We start from the raw sequence: 20,225 nt of genomic DNA, 5'->3' as shown, positions 1-20,225 counted from the left end.
TTTTTTTACTTCACTTGTTTTCATTTCACTGAAAGTCAAAGTACAGTACCCATAAATTGAAGAGCCAAGGTTGTGACAAAGATAACAGCACACAGTTTTGCAGGCCATTTACTGAATGCCCATCCTGTTCTTATTTGAGGTTTTATTTTTTTAAGGAAAAGTGTCTGGTAATTTCCAGAAATGGAAAACATTCCTAGATATCTCCTCTCCCCAGCTTTCCTTGGAGAGGGACAATTACAATGTCTCACTTTTTTCAGTATGGTCATGCTTCCTCTAATCCTTATTTGGTACCATTTCTCCTTTCTGAAATTGCCACCCCCATTGCTATCAATTGTGCATCAAAGCTCAAATTAGACCCAGTTCCTCATGAAGGATTTTTAGTTTATTTTAGTCAGCATTAGTCTCTCTTACTGAGCCATTTTAAATATCATTGTCAATCTCAAAAGTAAACTTTGGTTATTAATAGGCTATTTTCTATATTTCTGTTACACAAAATTCACAATTACAGTCTTGTCATCAATCATTTTATATATATATAAAAGGCTATGGATTGCTTTATGCCATTTTTTATCTCCACAAAACTTAGTGTGTGTGTATGAAATGCTTACATTAATGTATATGTGACAGCTAAATTTAGCACCTCTTTCTATAATATTAAATAGAGTGTTCTGCAAGGCTACACTGGAGTAGAATTTTAGAACCTCTAGGAAAATAGGATGCATTTTAGCTTCAAATTATGAGTGCATCGCTGTATCAAACATCAGAAGCTCTGTCTTCTTAAATTTATTAAGTATTATATAATAATAATAGTTATCATTGTTGATATTTTACTGGATCCCAGACACTTAAGATTTGTGCACATATTATGCTATATAATCCTTCTGATAATTGTGAGATACATCTGATTATTATCCTGATTGTACAAGTGAGAAAACTGAGGTCCATAGAGTAGGACTTGATTTGCCATAGCTTTCTTAATCCAATCTTCATCTTTCTTTGCTTGGAGGAGAGGGTGGGAGGTGAAGGAAGAGAAGCATAGGAAAGCCAGAAGTATATGGAATTATATGTGTGATAGGCAGAGTACTTCTGGCAATGAAATTATATAATGATTTTTAGATAGAATTAGGTATCCCTAAGTACTTATCTCCCACTATTCACAATGGAGAAAAATAACTTGTTGGGATTGCTTACAGTTCAATTTTTTTTCTTTCTTCTCTTTAAAATGAAATCACCTAAATTCTTATCAAACTTGAAGACTTAAGCAAGTTTTATTTTTTCAAAGAAAATTTTCTCAACTCCATTTTAAGTCATATTGCCTACATCTTATTGTTTAGCATTTGGCTATAATTCAATAACTATTATTCTGTAATTGTTTTTGCAAGCTTAAGGCATCTTCCCAATTAATTTAATCACATACTAGCAAATACCACTTAAAAAAAAACTCTTTCTATTTATAACCACAGTGATCAGTATATAATAAGTGGATACAACTGAAGGGTTCAAGTCAAAAATACTTCTCTGGACTTTATTTATATTTCAAATGCAATTATCAAATATGTTTGAAATTTTTTATTGTTGTGACTATTGCAGGTGTTTATAACCATATATAGTATGCTCATGTGTGCTCAAGTTTCACATAATAACAATAAACAAAAAAAGGACTACTACTACATTTGTTGCACAATACTACATGTCAGAAACCATTAATTACAAGTATTTTATAGGCAGTAGCCCATTGAATGTTCATCAAAACCCTACATCATAGATTACCATAAACATTAAATGAAGGGAATTAAATAATGTTCTAAGCACAAGATCTTGCCAGTGATCAGAGAGGAGTAGCAGAATATGCCACCCCAAAATATAACTGTAGGAATTCAGGACATACCACCCCAAAATATGCCACTTTGGTATATTGATTACTTTGAACTGTAGATATTTTAAAAACAGCAAATACAGGGATAGGTTTTCTCTGAACTCCCCTTATCTGCCTAAAGACAGAGTCTCCGAAAGGAATTCAACTCTCATAAATCCCATCCCTGGAATTTCATCAATCAGAGATTAACTCTTATTACAGAAGAAGAGACTAGAAGCTGACACCACACCCAGACAAAAACTGTCACAAACTATCATACTTCCCACTTATCCTCCCAAAGGCCCATTAGTCTTTCCTAAAATCATTTACTCTCTTTCCCTAAGAGGCCTACATTCCTCCCCCCTTTCCCTAGTAAGATAGTATTTAATAATAAATTCTAGCCCTAGCTGGTGTGGCTCAGTGGATAGAGTGTTGGCCTGCAAACTGGAGGATCCCAGGTTTGATTCTAGTCAAGGGCATGTACCTTAGTCACAGGCTTTATCTCTACCCCCTGTCAGGACACTTGCAGGAGGCAACCAATTTTGATATGTCTCTCTCACATCCATGTTTTTTTCTGTGTCTCTCCCCCTCCTTTCCTCTGTCTCTCTCAAAAAGTCAATGGAAAAATACCCTCAAGGGGAGGATTAATGTTAAGAAAATTAAATAATAAATTCTAGGCCACCTTGGGGAATTACTCATTTTCCCCTGGATATCTCCTATGTGTATAGGAGGTTTATAAAATAATATATTCTGTTTGTATTTGTTAATCTTTTTTTTTTATTATAGGAGTCTCAGTTAAGAATTCAGAAGAGTAGAAAGAAATTATATTTTCTCCCTTACAGTCAGCCTTTTAAAATGGTTAGTTACTTTTTAATTTTCATATCACTCACCAAACAACTGGAGTTCAATAATTTCAATGTCCCGTTTTTAGTACTTAATAAAAATTAATAACCCCTGCATAACTAAGAAGATATTATCAACAGCATAATGAGTTACTATGACCTAATGTGGCTCATTCCCTTGCCCTTGCTCTCTTCCCAGTGGCACGCCCATTTACTCCATTTCCCAATGAGAAAAAAACAGCTCGCCTAATGTTGTTGCTATGGCATCAACATTATTCCATAACTAGAATTTTTCAGTGAAAAGGCTTTGGGTGACTGAATTATAATGACCAGACATTTCAAAGCATCCACCAAAGCAAACTTAATGAAATGGCCTCCCTGTGGAGAGGAATACAGAAAGAGCTACATTCTCATTGTGTTTTTAAAATAAAGCATATCATTTTCCGAACTCCAGGACACTAGAGAAGGCTGCTCCACTTTGGTGTGGAGGACAGAACAATTAGGCAGTGGACGCACACCACTGTATCCCAGGTGACTGCATGTCAGAGATCTGCTTTAGAGTTTGCACAGGGTGGACAAGTGATGCAGGTACAACCTGAGGCAAATAACAAAGGAGTTGGAGCATCTTTGGAAAATGCTGCATATGCTAGCCACACTCGAAAGAAAATAGGTGTTTCTTTAATTTGGGGAATTAAGTTACAATAATTGGCATTAATGTGGTACAAGTTGGCGTGCTGTTCTTCAAAGCACATCTCCATTTTTCAGGACTTAGCAGAGCCCTTCAGCCAAAATCCCACCTGCTATTTCAGTGTAGACTTAAATGCTAATGGTGCTGCAGAGCAATATTGCCTGTGGACAGTCATCCACCATCTGTGCCCATATTTTATTATCTAGAGAATTGAGATATTTCAATACTGAAATAAAAAACAGTGGAGGAAGAAGGACACATTTTCCATTCCTTTTCAAGCCACATTTTTCATGAAAGTAAAACAAACTCTTTTCCAGCCCAGATTTTGTTAGGGAACTTCTCTCCCCTTTTCCCCGCCACTTACCGGCTACATTTCATACCTTAAATATCTTTACCTGATGTCATTTTTGGTCTTCACAGCTCTTCCTCCTTCAGCTCTGTAATCTGAGGGCAAAATTTTAGAAGCTCATTGTGATATATATTATATATGGAAAAATGCTTGTTTCAACCAGTAGGAAAATTACCTAGGTAATTAAATAACCTTTACCAGTATATTTCTAAATATACAGGCATACTTCTGAGATATTGCAGGTTTGGTTCCAGACCATAACAATAAAAATGAGAATCACAATAAAGCAAGTCATGCCGGGTTTCGCCTTCAATTTGTAAAAATCAAAACAGCATCTATAAGTGCAATAAAACGAAGTATGTCTGTAATGATATCAGTCTTTAGGGAGCAAGGAAGAAATCATTTCTAACTTTTTAGATTGTTTTTACATTCATTTTACTTAGTTCTTCCGCACTATTCACTAAATTCAGAAGTGTGTCGACAATGAAAAATGTTGGGAAACCATTCTTTAACTCAGAACATAAAACTCAACCAGTCTAACTGAGGTGAAAAAAAGCTACCCTTCTGTCATACGTGAACTTAATATTTTATTCAACTGTCTACTCGTAACATAGCAACAATAATAAAAACAACATCATTAGAAATTTATAGTGGCAATGTAATGGCTTAGCCCTTATCATCCATTATTTTGTTTAACCCTCACAGTAAACCCTCTGTGTTTAGTACTATTATTTTACCAGTGAGGAAAATGAAGCCCAGTGTGGTATAAGGTCCTTGCCTAAGATCACATGAGTGCACAATAGTCAGGACTAGTCCTAGGCATTGTGAAAACCAGTGAGCACATTTCATTTATTTTAAAGAAAACTGCCTGTGCCATTTCTTTTCTCGTATGGGAAAAAGGAATTGGGAGCATGAACCTAATATTTAATTAAGACTAGTGTACATCAAGGTGCTATATTGCTTTATTCTGGTGCCTCTGTGATACTTTTGCACAGCACAACAATAATCAGGTGCTTCTAAAATGCTAATGTTTTAGTGCTTTACAATATTAAGTTATTTGATCTGCATAATAACCCCATGAAGTAGATTTTGTTATTACACCCATTTTTAAGTAATTTAGTACAAAGAAGTTACGTAATTTAATCAAGATTATGCAGCTGGTAAATGGTAAGATATCCTCATACAGAGTGCCTCGTAGCCAGTGCGAATGCCATTATCAGTTCAATGAAGTGGATGTTCCTATACTCAGTGGAGACTCTTTTATTAACACCTATGCTCTAACCAAAAATAAAAATAAAAAATAAAAAAACTGGGATATTACTGTAACAGGGCATAAGTATTTTCTGTCTTCTGAGGCTCCAATTAAGTTTGTTGGGTTTTGTTGTTGTTGTTGTTTTCCACACGGTTCACTGGACTAATTTCATTTCCTCACGTAATTGCTAAATTATTCTTCTTAGTTCCTTCTAAAGCAGTGTCTCTCATAGATGTCTATACAAAGAAAAGCTAACCAAGCAGCTGTACATAGAGGGCCTGTGGAGGCTACCTGCTTCTCCCAGAAGGTCTAACACCAATTTTTCCAATAGAAAGAAAGACTGAGAATGAATCTGACAAGTTTCAAAAGTCACTATTTGTATAAGCTACATGATATTGTACAATAGGAATAGTTATTGTTTTTGATATCCTGAAATTAGAGATTACAACTATCGAATAGAATATAACAACAAACATGTTTTTAAAACATTTATTTGTTGTGTGCTTTTAAAACCCATACATGTTGCGCTGATTTATATTTTTATAATGAAAATTCTGGTTATCTCTGGGAACTATATTAGTAGTTTCAAAAGGTGTAAATAGTCAAAAAAAAAACACAAGCAGAAATGGTAATCTAATTAGCAAAGATGCTGCAGAAATGTGGAATATAAAGTGAAGAGATTTTCCTAGAGAAATAAGAGCCACAAGGGTAGTTTAATTGGTTTAATTAGGCCAATAGCCACAGTTAAATAAGGCTGTAGCTATTGACCACATTAAGGCAAGGAGATAAATTTCTACAAAGTACCTCTAGGAGGCTTTTCTTTCTTGTCTTCACTTTCTTCTTTTTTGAAATGTTGACAACAGAGATGAATGAGCATCTACTCCTGCCAATCGAAACAGTCATCTTCTCAATTTATCTCCAGAAAATTAAATATAGTTCCAGAAAATTAATCACTTTATACAATCTAAAAATCTACACATTTGCCTAAAATGTTTGATCAGCTCATTCTCATGATGAATTTGTGAAAGAGCAAAACAAAGCCCTTTACTGCCAACTATTCTATTTGACTTATTTAAAACAAGCACAAAATCGTTGCCACCGTGATCATCTCTATGACCGCAGCATTTCTTATGAAATGAATACCTCATCCATAAGAACTGGACTGAGACTTTAAGCTTATGAACAAGCTTGTTGTTTCCTTATCCACAGCTGTGTCCCTAGCACTCTTACATGGACTAAGTGTTCTTTATAACTTATGCTTTTGAAATTAATTTACCCCTTCCATGCAACAGCTCCCCGAAAAAGGCTGGAGGCCAGAAGTTACTCACCAGGGGACCATTTGAGCTCACCATTTCTTTCTCTGGTCACTGCAGAGCTTGGTAGGGTGGCAGTCCCAGATGCCCGCATCTCATTTTGAAGTATCACAAATACACTCTTTTGAACTCTAGCCCTTATCATCTATGAAACTCTGTTCTTTTCCTCATGCCTTATGAACTTGGAACACTTGTTGAAGGGGGTTATTGGGAAGCCATGGCTGTGGTGGGCGCTCAGACTGGACTTGGGCAGCCATAGGCTCCTCACCCTGCTGTCCTTGGAATGTACATTGCACCCTCCCCTGCTTTCCCACACTGGAGCTGCTTCCAGGACGGAACCTGGAGAGTAAGGTGTCGCTGACACCATCTGGACTGCATATATGATTAAACTCCTTTAATGCCTCTGTGTCTACTTTTAAGGTTCTGGTGGGCAGGTGTGGATCTAATGCCACTCAAGACAAACCTTTCCTTATTAAAATTGCCATCTACTAACCTGAGGTAGTCTGCCTCTTTCTTCAGTCCCCCCCTTGCCCTCTGTGTATATGGAGACCACTTTGTAAACCAAAGCGCTCCCACGGCCTGCTCCATCTCCTCATGACTCATCCTGAAGTTCCCCAAATTTCATATCAAACAGAGAGAATGGAATCAACGGGTGATTATTGGGAAAACTGGTATAGTTGTGGGCAATGTCTTATTATGGGTTTCTGCAAAACATGAAAGGGGGGAAATTAACTTACTTTTGCAATGCCAGGAAAAGCAAACAGAATAAGTAATTGTCCTGCATGAAAACCAAGGACTCTGCTCTGCAATTTTCAGCAGATTTTGGTACTATGGATGCCTCTTACTTTGGTCCTGCCTCAGGAGTGAGCTACTGTGCTTGAAATCACTTCCCATCTGTGATGGCCATTCTCTTACAAAAATTCCATCACATTTGGAGTTTGGAGGAAGTCACTTAAAATATGTAATCCTTTTGTAAGTACAACGGAGTTGTATGTGCCGTATGCATAACTAAATTATGGGATTCTCTCCTTCCTAATATCATCTGTCAGCGACCAGACAATGTCAGTGATGCTCTGCAGGAAATGCCCAGTTTTCACCCTGGCACATGCACATTCACTTGAAATAGAATGTCTTCCCGGAATCATGCACTCGTGCGTGCAGACTCACCTCCCTATCCCCACAGAGGAATAAAAATATCTTTGTGTTTAGCAACTAGCTAAGAGCATACGGTGCCATGTTTCAAACAGAGTATCTCTCTGGAAAACAATCTTTGTGGATTGTAAATAATGGCATCAACCAATCACCACTAAGAAAAGGTAACAGAGAGATTGAGATTTTTTTTTTTCCTGAGTGAACAAGAGAAAGGGTTGCCTCTCTTTGTGATAATTAAAAACAAACTGCAGGCTCCCAGTCTGTCCTCTGTCCTTATAAAGAGTTATCCTTTTGTTGTCTCTCAGTAACCCATTTGGTGCATCTCAACGTGGCCTTTTTATGTCTTAGTTTATTAAAAATAAATGCCATACATTCTTGGTGTGCACTGAAATAAATGATGGCTCATATTGTGCGTAGGTTCTTGCTCATGACAGTCCAGACTGCTAACAGATTGCTAATATGCTAACAGCTCTATTATAAGACTCTCAAAGATGCAATTTTTTTATGCCATTTGTGAAGTTGAATTCTACAAGTTAAATAAGTACTGTACAGGAATGTTGGGATAGATACCGATGAGTCCATACATTTTCTACATGCAAATGTCTACAGAAGGTATAATAGGCCCAGATGGCTGGGTCTTTGTAGTATAACACTGTTCAAAGAGTGCTGCTTACCAGGTGTACCCCCTCCCCCCCCTGGGAGCCAGACATGGATCTAAAATAGTCAGACAGAATCTCTGCCTCCTAGTCCAGATCTAAATATAATAAAATTAAATGCAGAAGTTTCTGGAAATGATGGGAGGTTTTTTTTTTTTTTAATAAGATATGCTGGACTTCAATAGTAAATTATATTTTTTTAAAGTTTCTCTTTCCAAAGATACTCATGAAAACCTTAGACAGATGTGATTCTGAGTGTCTCTAGTTCTTGTGTGATGCAGATTTTTAAAGATATAAATTATTTATGTGTTATTTTATGAATATAAGTTATTTTATGAACTTGAGCTGTTTGTCCCAGAGTTGGTACTGATATGGTCAGTGGGGAATCTGGGATTAGCATGGTTGGTGCCTAGGAGCATAGATACATGTCTGATACATGGAGTGTACTCCATAAATGCATGCCAGTAAAGTTTTGTGGGATGATGGGTCTGAACTTTTTCAAAATAATTTGTTCTGTTTACTAAAGTTGCTCTTTATTGGAAGGAAAATATTCTGTGGATGACTGTCATGGTCCCTCAGTCTTTAGGTCACAATGTCAATGAGGTTCAGCAAGTGATTAAGATTAACACAGAGAACAGACCCACAATTCCCCTTAAGTACAGACTTTCTAGGTACTATGGCAAACATGTTATTCTAGAGGCCCGGTGCATAGATTTATGCACTGATGGGCTCCCTTGGCCTGGCCTGTGAAGGGATCAGGCCGAAACCAGCTCTCCGACATCCTCTGAGGGGTCCTGGATTGAGAGAGGGCGTTTCTCAGATGAGGCACCCCAGAATTGGGCTCCCTCCTCTCTGGTTCTGGGTGCATCACCCGAGAACTGCAGCTGCTAAGTCACCACAGCCTGGCAGCTCCTGCATTGAGCATCTGCCCCCTGGTGGTCAGTGCACGTCATAGCTACCGGTTCAACGATCAAACAGTTGGCAGTTGCTTAGGCTTTCATACACATAGATGCACAAAGTTCCTACAAGAAGAATATATTCTAACCTTATTCTGTGTATTTAGCATTGTTTTTGCAAAAAAAAAAAGTGATAACTATTTTTTCACGAAATTGTAAGTGATTTTGCTTCAAGAACAGCAGGATTCAGCCCTAGCTAGTTTGGCTCAGTGGATAGATCATCAGTCTGTGGACTGAAAGATCCCAGGTTCCATTCCAGGCAAGGTCACAAGCCCGGGTTGTGGGCTTGATCCCCAGTAGGGGACATGCAGGAGGTAGCCCATCAATGATTCTCATCATTGATGGTTCTATTTCTCCCTCTCCATTCCTCTCTGAAATCAATATAAATATATATATTTTTTAAAAGAACAGCAGGATTCAGATTCCTAAACAGTATTATATGAATTCCCTCATTCACCATAGTTGTTTTGGTTTCCACTATGCCCATTTTATCAGAAACAAATTCTTAAAAAAAAAAAAAAAAAAAAAAAAAAAAAAAAAAAAAATTAACCACCTTTTCAGATTTGTCATTCCAGGAGATTTTCTAATAATCCAACTAAGATAATAGCACCATTTCCTGCTCCTTGATGCTCTCTTTGTCATACATAGGTCATGTGCCTCCCTCGGAGCCCTCACAGCAGGGAGTATGAGCATGAATCTAAGGGAGGTGGTTCCCAAAAGAAACCCAAGAAGCTGTTGCTGCAAGAGAGCTGAATGGATGTTACACCGACTAAAACAATATGTGTCCACTATACCCTCACATTACATATATTTACTCTGACACTTTGGTAATGTGTCAGTAAGTAGAAATAAAAGCCATACAGCCTACTGACTCCAAAGTCACTCAGCCAGTGTACCATACCATCTATCTATCATTAGCAACTTGACTAGCTCTGATATCAAACTTACAGAGGATTGTTTATTCTCACCCATTTCCTAGAACTCAAACTACTGTAATTCAACAAGTGGAAATGGACGTGTGTTCTTCACAAATTTTATTCATAGAAAGTATTTTTTTATAAAATTCAGATTTTGTATGAATATGAAGTACTTCAGAATATTCCACTAAGAGCCTGACATTTTATAAATGGCTGGGACTCTCAGAAAATGTGAACTATTAGTCAAACACATTATAATCTTTTGAGGTAGTTTGAAGGATTTATTTTATTATTCCAAATGTAAATAAAGAATTCCAAACTGATTTTCTATGAACATATCTCTGAAGTATGACAAAGAGCTAAGGCAGAAATAAAGTAGAGAGTGATTCAAAGACCTTTCCTGAGAAGTTCTTTTAAAAATCTCTGCTATTCCTTACTCTTTTTTACCACTGTCAATCACATTTAAAAACGGGCTTTCTAAGATTGGAAAAGAGGTCCAGATTCATAGCACAGGATATGAGTATCTGCTCACCCAGGCCTGACTGGAGGCTGATACCCTAGTCCTATATGTCTTGTGCTCTAAGTCAGCTAACTAGCCTCTCATTATGACTTCTAATAAAAAAAAATCTTTTTATACAACATCATGCTTGGCAGAGCTCACACTGCTTTACATAAAACATCTTCAAAGGAAGGATGAAAACATCCATTGCCTCACACAGAAGTCATGTTGATTATGACATTATCATTTTCAAGTTGAAAAAACATAGGGTAAATGGCTGTGGAAGATTACACATTTCCTCTGTCTGAAGAAGGGTGACAGTTTGTTTTGCAAAAGTTGGGGCATTGGAAACATCATTATCTAAGCAGTCACAGATCAACAATCACTGCAACCTCTGGCTATAGTGTATAATTTATTAGAAATGCATATACTGTCATAAATCATGTGTCATTGTTGTTTTGCTCCTGCAGGGGTCATTAATTAATCTTCATAAGGATGCTTAAATTGTTAGATTTCTTTAGTTTTCATTTCATTTTTTTAAGGTCTATTAATTTTTTAATGAGCAATCGATTTCAATAGACATTTCTCCAAAGAAGAAACACAAATGGCTAATAAACACACACAAAAATGCCCAATGAAAATCAGTAAACATTAGGGAAATACAAACCAAAACCACACTGAGATCAGACCTTTCAACCATCAGGATGGCTATAACCCACAAGTGAGAATAACAAGAGAGAGACTGAATTCCATCATGTATTATTGGTGGAAACATGTACAGATACTATGAAAAAGTTTGCTACCTCATCAGAAAGTTAAACATAGAGTTGCCATATGATCAAACAATTCAACTCCTAGGTATTACTTGATATACACGTTATAATCTATATAGACTCTATATTATATAGCTACCATTTACACTTTATAATCTGTATCTAAAAAAGTTTCTTTTCTAAACTTTCACACTGGCAAACTTTGAACATCTGTTTTCTGATGCTTTATAGTCTTCCAAAAATACTAAGAAGATGTTTCAGCCTTCTTAGTATATGAAGGACACAGGTATGAGGTGATATCTCATTATTTTAATTTGCATTTTTCTAATGACTAGTGATGTTGACCATCTTTTCATGGGCCTGTTGGTTTTGTGTATATCTTCATTCAAGAAATGTCTATTTGTGCCCCTGGTCCATTTTTTAATTAGGGAATTTGTATTTTGTTGTAATATTTTGTGGGTGTTTTTGTTGTTGTTTGCTATTAAACTGTGCAAATAAATACTTTATATATTTTAGATAGTAACTCTTTATCAGATAAAAAAATTTATAAATATATTCTCACATTCTGTAGGTTGCTTTTTCATTTGTTGATGGTTTCCTCTGCTGTACAGAAGGTTTTATTTTTTTACTTTGTTGTAGTTCCACTTGTTTATTTTTGCTTTTGTTGCCTTTTGATTTTTGATGTCAAATTCAAAAGAATTAGTACCATGATGCCAAGGAGCCCCTTCCCTCAAGCCCTGTCCAATAATATCGATGCAAGTGTTAGTTCTTCCCTAAATATAGTTCTTCCCTAAATAAAACAGGGTCCCATGCCCCAGAATTCTCTTTATTTTTTTCTGTGATATAAATTTATTTTTTTATTTTTTTATTTTTCAATTATACTTTGCATTCAATAGTATTCTGTGTTCCTCATATTCTCTATATTTCTCCCATTCTGAATCACAATTTGCTATCCACCATCTTAATCATAAGCTTTATAATAATTAACATGTGCTGAGTTCTCATTATGTACCAAGTAAAAGCCCTACATGAATTATCTCATTACATTTCACAAAAGTTCTACAATGTTCATTTAAACAACTACTTTTTATATACATGAAGAAACTGACACCTATATACAGGTAAGCCACTGGCCAGGATGCAAGAATTGAGAATCCCATATGTTACTTGTCCAAGTTCAAGGTGAAGTCCCTGACCAAGTCCACTCAGTAAGCTGTGGATTCAAGATTCAATTTACATTTGACTATGAACTTAATAAATACTGTTTCTTAATAAATGCTCTTTATTTCTTCACTCTCCAGATCCCCACATTTCCTTCAACAATTGACACATTTCCTTATCATTTTCAAAGGCTGACTTTGGCCTGCTGACTTGGCCATTTGTCCAAATGTCCCTGTAAGAAATAGGAAAGTGAATCTTCTTGATAGGGTGGTCTTTGAGACAGAGTTCTTTTTTATTCAATCACCCTATGTTAGCATGGCTTGTCAAAGCATCTCTCATTATTTCAAACTTACCAACACTATTATACCTCTACAAACTCCACATAAAATTTCGGTTTAGGATCTTCCGTAGTATATCTCAAACTATGTGTGAAATTAAAGAAAATTAGATGAAATGTGTATATGAATTAGAAATGAAATCCTGAATATAATGCAGCAGCATTTTTTATCTTCTTAAATATATGTATTAACTCCCAATCTAGGTGCTGTCTAGATTGGGAGTTAATAAATAAACAAGTGGTACTACACCAAAGTAAAAAATCTAGTTTTAATTTTTTAAAACTCAGTTTAAACCTCCTCATTTTGATCACATTGCTATCTCAGCTTCTGTTCCAGTTAGATTATCAGATCAATAAAATTTGAGAGAAAAAAAAAACTGCTGATGAAACTATTTGAAATGGCAGATCAAATAAGAAGGAAGACTTAAAGGAGATTATATAGGCTCTAGGCAATCATTTGAGGACCTAAATCTCCAATGGCTTTCAAAAGGTTTTAAAAAAAAATTGCTTGATTTTCTGGAATATCAATTGAAGGACATAACAATGTCTGTAGAGCAACCAAGAAAAGATAATGCTAAAAATAAAATATCTATTGTGTGAAAGCATAAAGATTGAGATAAAAATTTTCCCAGCAAGGAATTTTTAAATTAAATATATTCGGGAGACATTGGTTAATAAGATTATATAGGTTATAAATGTACATTTCTAAAATATATTATCTATATCTTGCATTGTATGCCTACCATCCAAAGTCAAATAATCTTCCATCATTATATATTTGCCCCCCTTTACTACCCCTCCACTCCCTTCTGCCTGGTAAATACCATACAGTTATCTGCATCTATGAATTTTAGTTTTATATCCCACAAACAAGGAATTTTTTAAAACTCAGTTTACTATGTATGATTTTGAGATAGAAATGACACTTCAATATAAAAGTACACTTACTCTGAAGTTTATATAAGTCAAATATAATACAAGTCTCTCAACTTGGTTCATTAAGACCAAAGCTACCTGTAGTGTGCTGTTGAATTTAATCTGAGAAGCCCCAGAAATATTAAATGCTTTGGATTTGGACCAAGAAAAGCTTCCACAGTAAACCTTATGTTATTCAGGACACTTTCATTGCAACAATAGAAACTCAACTCAAACTTAATTTATGTAAAATATTAAATTACTGGCTCATGTAACTGAAAGTACTGTAGCTTGGGATATAATGTGCCAGAGGTTCAAACCATGTCTGTGTGTGCTGGTAGTGTCTTATCTTTATTTAATCTTTGTATTCTTCCCTATTAGATTTCCTCTCTGTTAAGCCTTCACCATGCCACCCTTAAAAGGTCCCAACTCTAGCTGAAGCCGGTTTTGCTCAGTGGATAGAGCACCAGCCTAAGGACTGAAAGGTCCCAGGTTCAATTCCGGTCAAGGGCATGTACCTTGGTTATGGGCACATCTTCAGTAGGGGGTGTGCAAGAGACAGCTGATCGATGATTCTCTTTCATTGATGTTTCTAACTTTCTATCCCTCTCTCTTCCTCTCTGTAAAAAATCAATAAAATATATATTTTTATAAAGGTTCCAACTCCAATTACATTTGACTGATTTGATACAATCTTCCCAAGAATATAAGCAAAGGTTCTAGAATTAAGGTCACTGTCCCTGATTGAGTAATAAGTCCATTTCTAAACCAGTCACTTTGACAAAGTAGATATAATTAACAGAACACTAGGAAGGCTTGTTGTCAGAGGGAATTTAGTTCTTTCTCAAATCAGTTGGCTAAAGGGAAGTTGAATCCCATGAAAAAGAGGATACAACACTTGCTCAAAGAAACAGAAATGGGAACTGGGAGAGGCCAAAGCTACAAATGTTCCCTATTCCTATACCTTGTGTTCTTTCTCTGAATAAAACAGACATTGATGTCTTTGTTTCTGTTCCTTTTGTATTTATACTTCACTGTAGGGCCTGCACAACTAAGAGTAGTTTGTTGGATCATAAAGTTTTGATTCTATGGATCTTTGCACATGCCTTTTCTCCCTGACAAGAACACCTATCTCTCCCTTACTCACTGGGAATGTTCCCTCTAATTGCCCGAACAATTCCATTCATTCTCTGTTTAAACATCAGTTCCTTGCCTTGGAGTAAAGGTCCAGAGACTTTGGTCTGCCCATTACTCTGTTAGACTATAAACCAAATGAAAACCTTTGCCCCAATGCACATGACCAACCACTTGCATTGCTGGAGACTAGAAACCCAGATCTCATGATTGTGCTGTATTTCAGCACAATCAATACCGAATGAGAACAAAATGTACTGAAAATGGAGATGGGCAGAGAGGAATACAATCTGACAAGAGTGAGTAATTATAGCTGAATGGTAATAAATAGAAAAGTTTGTTGTTGACTAAAAAGTTAGAAAGGCCAGTTTTTTGTATATTAGTGTTCTACAGCTACATTGAGCCAAGTATGAGCTAACATTTGAAAAGTATAAAAAAAAAAACCAAAAAAAAACCACCCAATAACAATAAAACTATGAGATCAAAAGTGTCCACATAAGTTAAAAACAACAAAATTAAATTCAAACATTTTAATGACTATCGCTAAAGTACTTTCTCCTCTCCTTTAATAAATAACTTTTTTAAAGATGGGGAAAAGATCAGTTTCAGGCTCTTTTCCTATGAGTTTCTAAGCCATCACTCTTGGTTATGTTCTGAAATTACTGTTTAGCATAATATTCAGTGAAGACAATGGTTGAAAGACCCTTTGTTTGTGTTTAGCTTTGTTTTGGGGGCAAAATTCTTTGATTAAAACAAAGTGAATCCTGCTCTTGCACTCTTCACTTAAAAAGGCTATTACCCAGAGAGAAAAGATGCAATTATAAAGCCTCATCTTCTAGAAATAAGTTTTAAAGGTAAGCTTCAAGTATCTTCACTATCTTACTCAGTGAGAGAATATTTTAGCCACATTTTTTTTCCAATGTAATGACATAACAATGCCATTAATTGCATTTTCTATCATGTGAATAAAGGCCAAGTAGTTGCCACATTCCTGATTCCAGATGTTGACTCCAGCATGACTCAGCTGCTTTTCACGTACATGAAGTGAGAGTGATTCATAGCACCTAAGCAGCAGCAGCGTGACTCCTCTTGAAAAGAAATGCTAATAAAAATCCAGATCAAGGCCTCCAGGTCGCTTTCAAATAAAAGGGATGAGGCTGTTCTTTAGTACCAAACTCTATTTTTGCCTTTGACTATAAGAGAATAGCTTTCATGAATAATAAAATGTACTTTTATAGCAACTAAGAAATTACACATGTATTGTGTATATGGGTGAATGATTGAATAGTATGCCAATCTCATATACAGACATATGTCACACAGATAATGATCTATACATAAATCATGTATATGTATGTATTTAATGAATCTGAATAGTTATTCAACAGGCAGTTATTAAACACCTACCATGTACCAGCAGCCACTGTTCTGGGCCCTAGGAGTGCAGTGATAAACAGAGCATATAGAGTTCTTATCCTTATTGAGTTAATGTGATAGCAAAGGGAGAGATAAATAAGTAAAATTTAATTAATTTGATAAGGGGTTGAGCAGGATAATATGTTAAGTAGGAAGGGGGAGCCACTTTAGATATTTAGATATACTGAATTCTTCAATATAAACTTAGCACATTTAAAAACTAACACAAGCCAAAACCGGTTTGGCTCATTAGATAGAGCATCGGTCTGTGGACTGAAGGGTCCCAGGTTCGATTTCGGTCAAGGGCATGTACATTGGTTGCGGGCACATCCTCGGCGGGGGGGGGGGGGGGGGGGGGGGGTGTGCAGGAGGCAGCTGGTCAATGTTTCTCTCTCATCGATGTTTCTAGCTCTCTATCCTTCTCTCTTCCTCTCTGTAAAAAATCAATAAAATATATTTTTTAATTAAAAAAAATAAAAACTAACACGAGTCTAATAACTTCATTTTTAATGATCCTTTCAGTAGATTAGGGTTGTCCTATATTTAAGCATTTAGTGGTGATTATTGGGGGGGGAGGTAGAAGAGGGTATAGGTGATGGGACATAATAAAATAATTTTAATATTTATTTTTTACATATATATTTTAAGTTAACTTTGTTTTACTTTTTTAATGAGATAAATTGCTAAGTTCAGATTTTTTCCAAACTGCAGCATATGAAAATGAAACTATTAATATGTTGTTTATAGTCATTCCCAAGTGAGACCCTTATATGAATCATTTGAGAACCTTTTGCAAAATATGAATTCTGGTTGCTCATCTTCAGAGCTATATAATTAAAATTTTGTGGATGAGACCAATGAACGTAAAGTATTTAAAATCTCCCAAGGTAATTGTGATAGCTATTCAAGTTTAAGATCTGTTCAGTGTGGGCATATCAAGAAAATATTCAGAACAGTACATTCCATACTCAGGTAAACAATCTTATCCGCTTGGGTACAAATTCAGTTTATGGTCCCCGTCCAGGTATTTCATTTACTAGGTTTAGAGAACTGTTTGTCCAGTTTTTATCAAACTCTCTGGAGACTGCTGATGTGAAAATACATTTTTGAAAATAATTGTTTTCAAGAAAATATTCTGAACAGAATAGTTGCCTACAGGTACAACTATGGTAATTCAACAAACTAGGGGCAGACTACCAGGAAATTTTCAAATAACTTTTCCCTTGAAAAAGTGCTATAGAATATGTCAACAACAAATGTACTTTCATAAGAAAATGCTGTTTTGAAAAATCAGAAAGACATGTTTAGGATATCTCATAGAAAAATATACTTGGCTAGCTGGTTTTCACGAGTAATCTACTGATTATTTAAGTGATAACAAAATATTCTACTTACACATTAAAGAGAATTCAGAATTGTTCTGAAGGTATCTTTATGATAATTATTGAGCATGAAAACCATAATGATGAATTTGCCATTCTTTCAGACGTGAAACTTGGTCTGCTTTGACTAATTTTCTCATGTTTGTTCTCCTCTTACTTGGAAAAAAATTCTGATCTCCACTCTTTTCCTAGCCATTCCTTGAGCCCTATTAAATTTTTATTCCTCCCAATGAATGACTCACGCCTATTAGAATATCCTGAGCTAGAAACTCTGGGAGAAGAAAGGGGTTCGAGTGAAAGGCATCGAAGTTGGACCAGATATAAGAAATTATGAAGGAACATATGCAGATGATCAGGAAAAATGTGGCTTCCTCACAGCACTCAATCAGATCTGGTGTCTGCATGGAAATATATATATATATCACAATGACTTAATGTGAATATGAGAACTTTGTCACACCTTAGGCTTTGTAATGAACAGGTGAGAGAAGGAGGTTTTATGAAAAGAAAGAAAAGAGACAGAGAGAATGCAGGATAGCCTAAATTCACTAAAAAGCAAGCACATGATAAGCCTACTAGGGGCCCAATGCATGAAAATTCATGCAAGAATAGGCCTTCCTTTCCCTGGCTGCCAGCACCAGCTTCCCTCCACTACCTGGACCCTGGGCCTCAGGCTTCTCTCCTCTGGCTACTGGCAGGCACCTGGGACCTGGGCTGGCTTCCCTCCAGCCACTGGGAGACACGGGCTGGCTTCCGTCAGGCTACCCACCCGCACCTAGGACCTAGGCTGGCTTCCCTCTGCCCCCGGCTTGGTCAGGAAGAATATCCAGAAGGACATCTAGTCTAATTAGCATATTACCCTTTTATTACTATAGACTAGAGGCCCAGTGCACAAAATTAGTGCTGGGGGGGGGGGGTGGAGGTGTTCCTCAGCCCAGCCTGCACTCTCTCCAATCTGGGACCCCTTGGGGGATGTCTGACTGCCAGTTTAGGCCCAATTCCTGTGGCTGCTGACTCCTAACCACTCCCCTGCTGGCCTGATTAACACCTAACTATTTCCCGCTAGCCTGATTGCTCCCAACTGCCTTCCCCTGCTGGCCTGATCATCCCTAACTGCCATTGCCTGCCTGATCACCCCTAACTGCTCTCCCCTGCTGGCCTTATCTCACTCCCAACTGCCCTCCCCTGCAGGCCTGATCTTGCCCCCAACTGCCCTCCTCTGCCAGCCAATTTGATTCTGATTGGTCGGTTTCTATGCCAGTCAGCGTCAAAACCTCCACCTCCTGGGCAGCCATTGGCTCCTCACAGTTGACCCAGATTTGGTTCTGACTGGTCAGTTTCTATGCCAGTAAGTGTCAAAAGCTCCGCCTCCTAGGCAGCCATTCACTCCTCACAATTGACTCAGACTTCATTCTCATTGTTCGGTTTCTATGCATCTCTGGGCCTGATTAGAAAGGCGGGGTGGAACAGCAGCCCAGGTGGAGGCCTGGAGAGAAATGGAGGCATAGCTGCTGACCAGGCCCAGAGCTAAAGAGAGAGGCAAATGCTGATCAACAGCTGCCATAGAGGCTACAGATCAGACCCTGCTTCTCTCTTTAGACCTCTGTCTGGGCCTGATTCTCAGCCTCCTTAGCAATCAGTGCTGGGTGACCGTGCCTGCAGCCACAGTAGTCAGTGCTGGGTCATCACGGCAACCCAGCACTGACTGCAGGACTGACTTTCAGTTGGTCCAGCCTTCTAGTCATTGCAGACATGATGGACTCAGGGTTTTTATGTATTAGGACAGTAATTGAAACTGTATGACACTGAGGTAGTACTGACCTACAATTCAATGAAAGAAAAAAAAAGTTTCTAGAAAAATAACTGATTACATATGAGAATAATAGGGGAATTTTCATTCACCTTAGTATATATTGTTTCAAGAAGCAGAAATCAGACAGGTAAAACATACTTTATGTGGTTATTATTATTAAAATATTATCAAAGATAATACAAAAAGATGTAGCCCAGGGAGATGACCTTGGAGAAAGACTTAAAAATTGTAGGTCCTCATTCCATTTTTTTTTTTTTAATCCTGGCTTTGGGACTATACATCTTAAACTCACCAAGTAGTTCATAGCTTTGAGGGCATCCCCTTGCAATTACCTTTTATTCTTCAGGCTTCCTTCTCTCTCCAAATCTCCATTCTGAGAAACCATGTCTCTATTGTGGGAAGCTTGGATTCCCTCACTATAGAACCAAACAAAAGAAAAAAGATACAAATTAGATTGAAAAAATATATAGAAATACCCTTTCTCATTACACAGTCGCTTTTAGAGAAAAAAAAATGATGTTTGCATTAATCTCAGGTTGACAATCGTTAATATACACCTCAGATTGTAAATATACATTAAATTTGGTAGAGTTTTATAAATTATGATCATGAAATCAATCATAATAAAACATTCCATAGTAGCATACAGCCAGTTGATGCCTGTCAATAGCACCATCGTTAGTTTTGCATTTACACTGAGTACAAATTGAACTTCATGTTGTTTAGCTCGAAATAGAAATGCTTTTGCATATCCAGGAAAGCCGAGAATAGTTTCAATTCTCTGACATAGTTTTGCACAAAAAACGACCAGAGCG

This window comes from Pipistrellus hanaki (assembly GCF_964339955.1).
Source record: "Pipistrellus hanaki genome assembly, chromosome: 5".
Classification (NCBI taxonomy): domain Eukaryota; kingdom Metazoa; phylum Chordata; class Mammalia; order Chiroptera; family Vespertilionidae; genus Pipistrellus; species Pipistrellus hanaki.
This window is presented reverse-complemented; position numbering follows the sequence as displayed.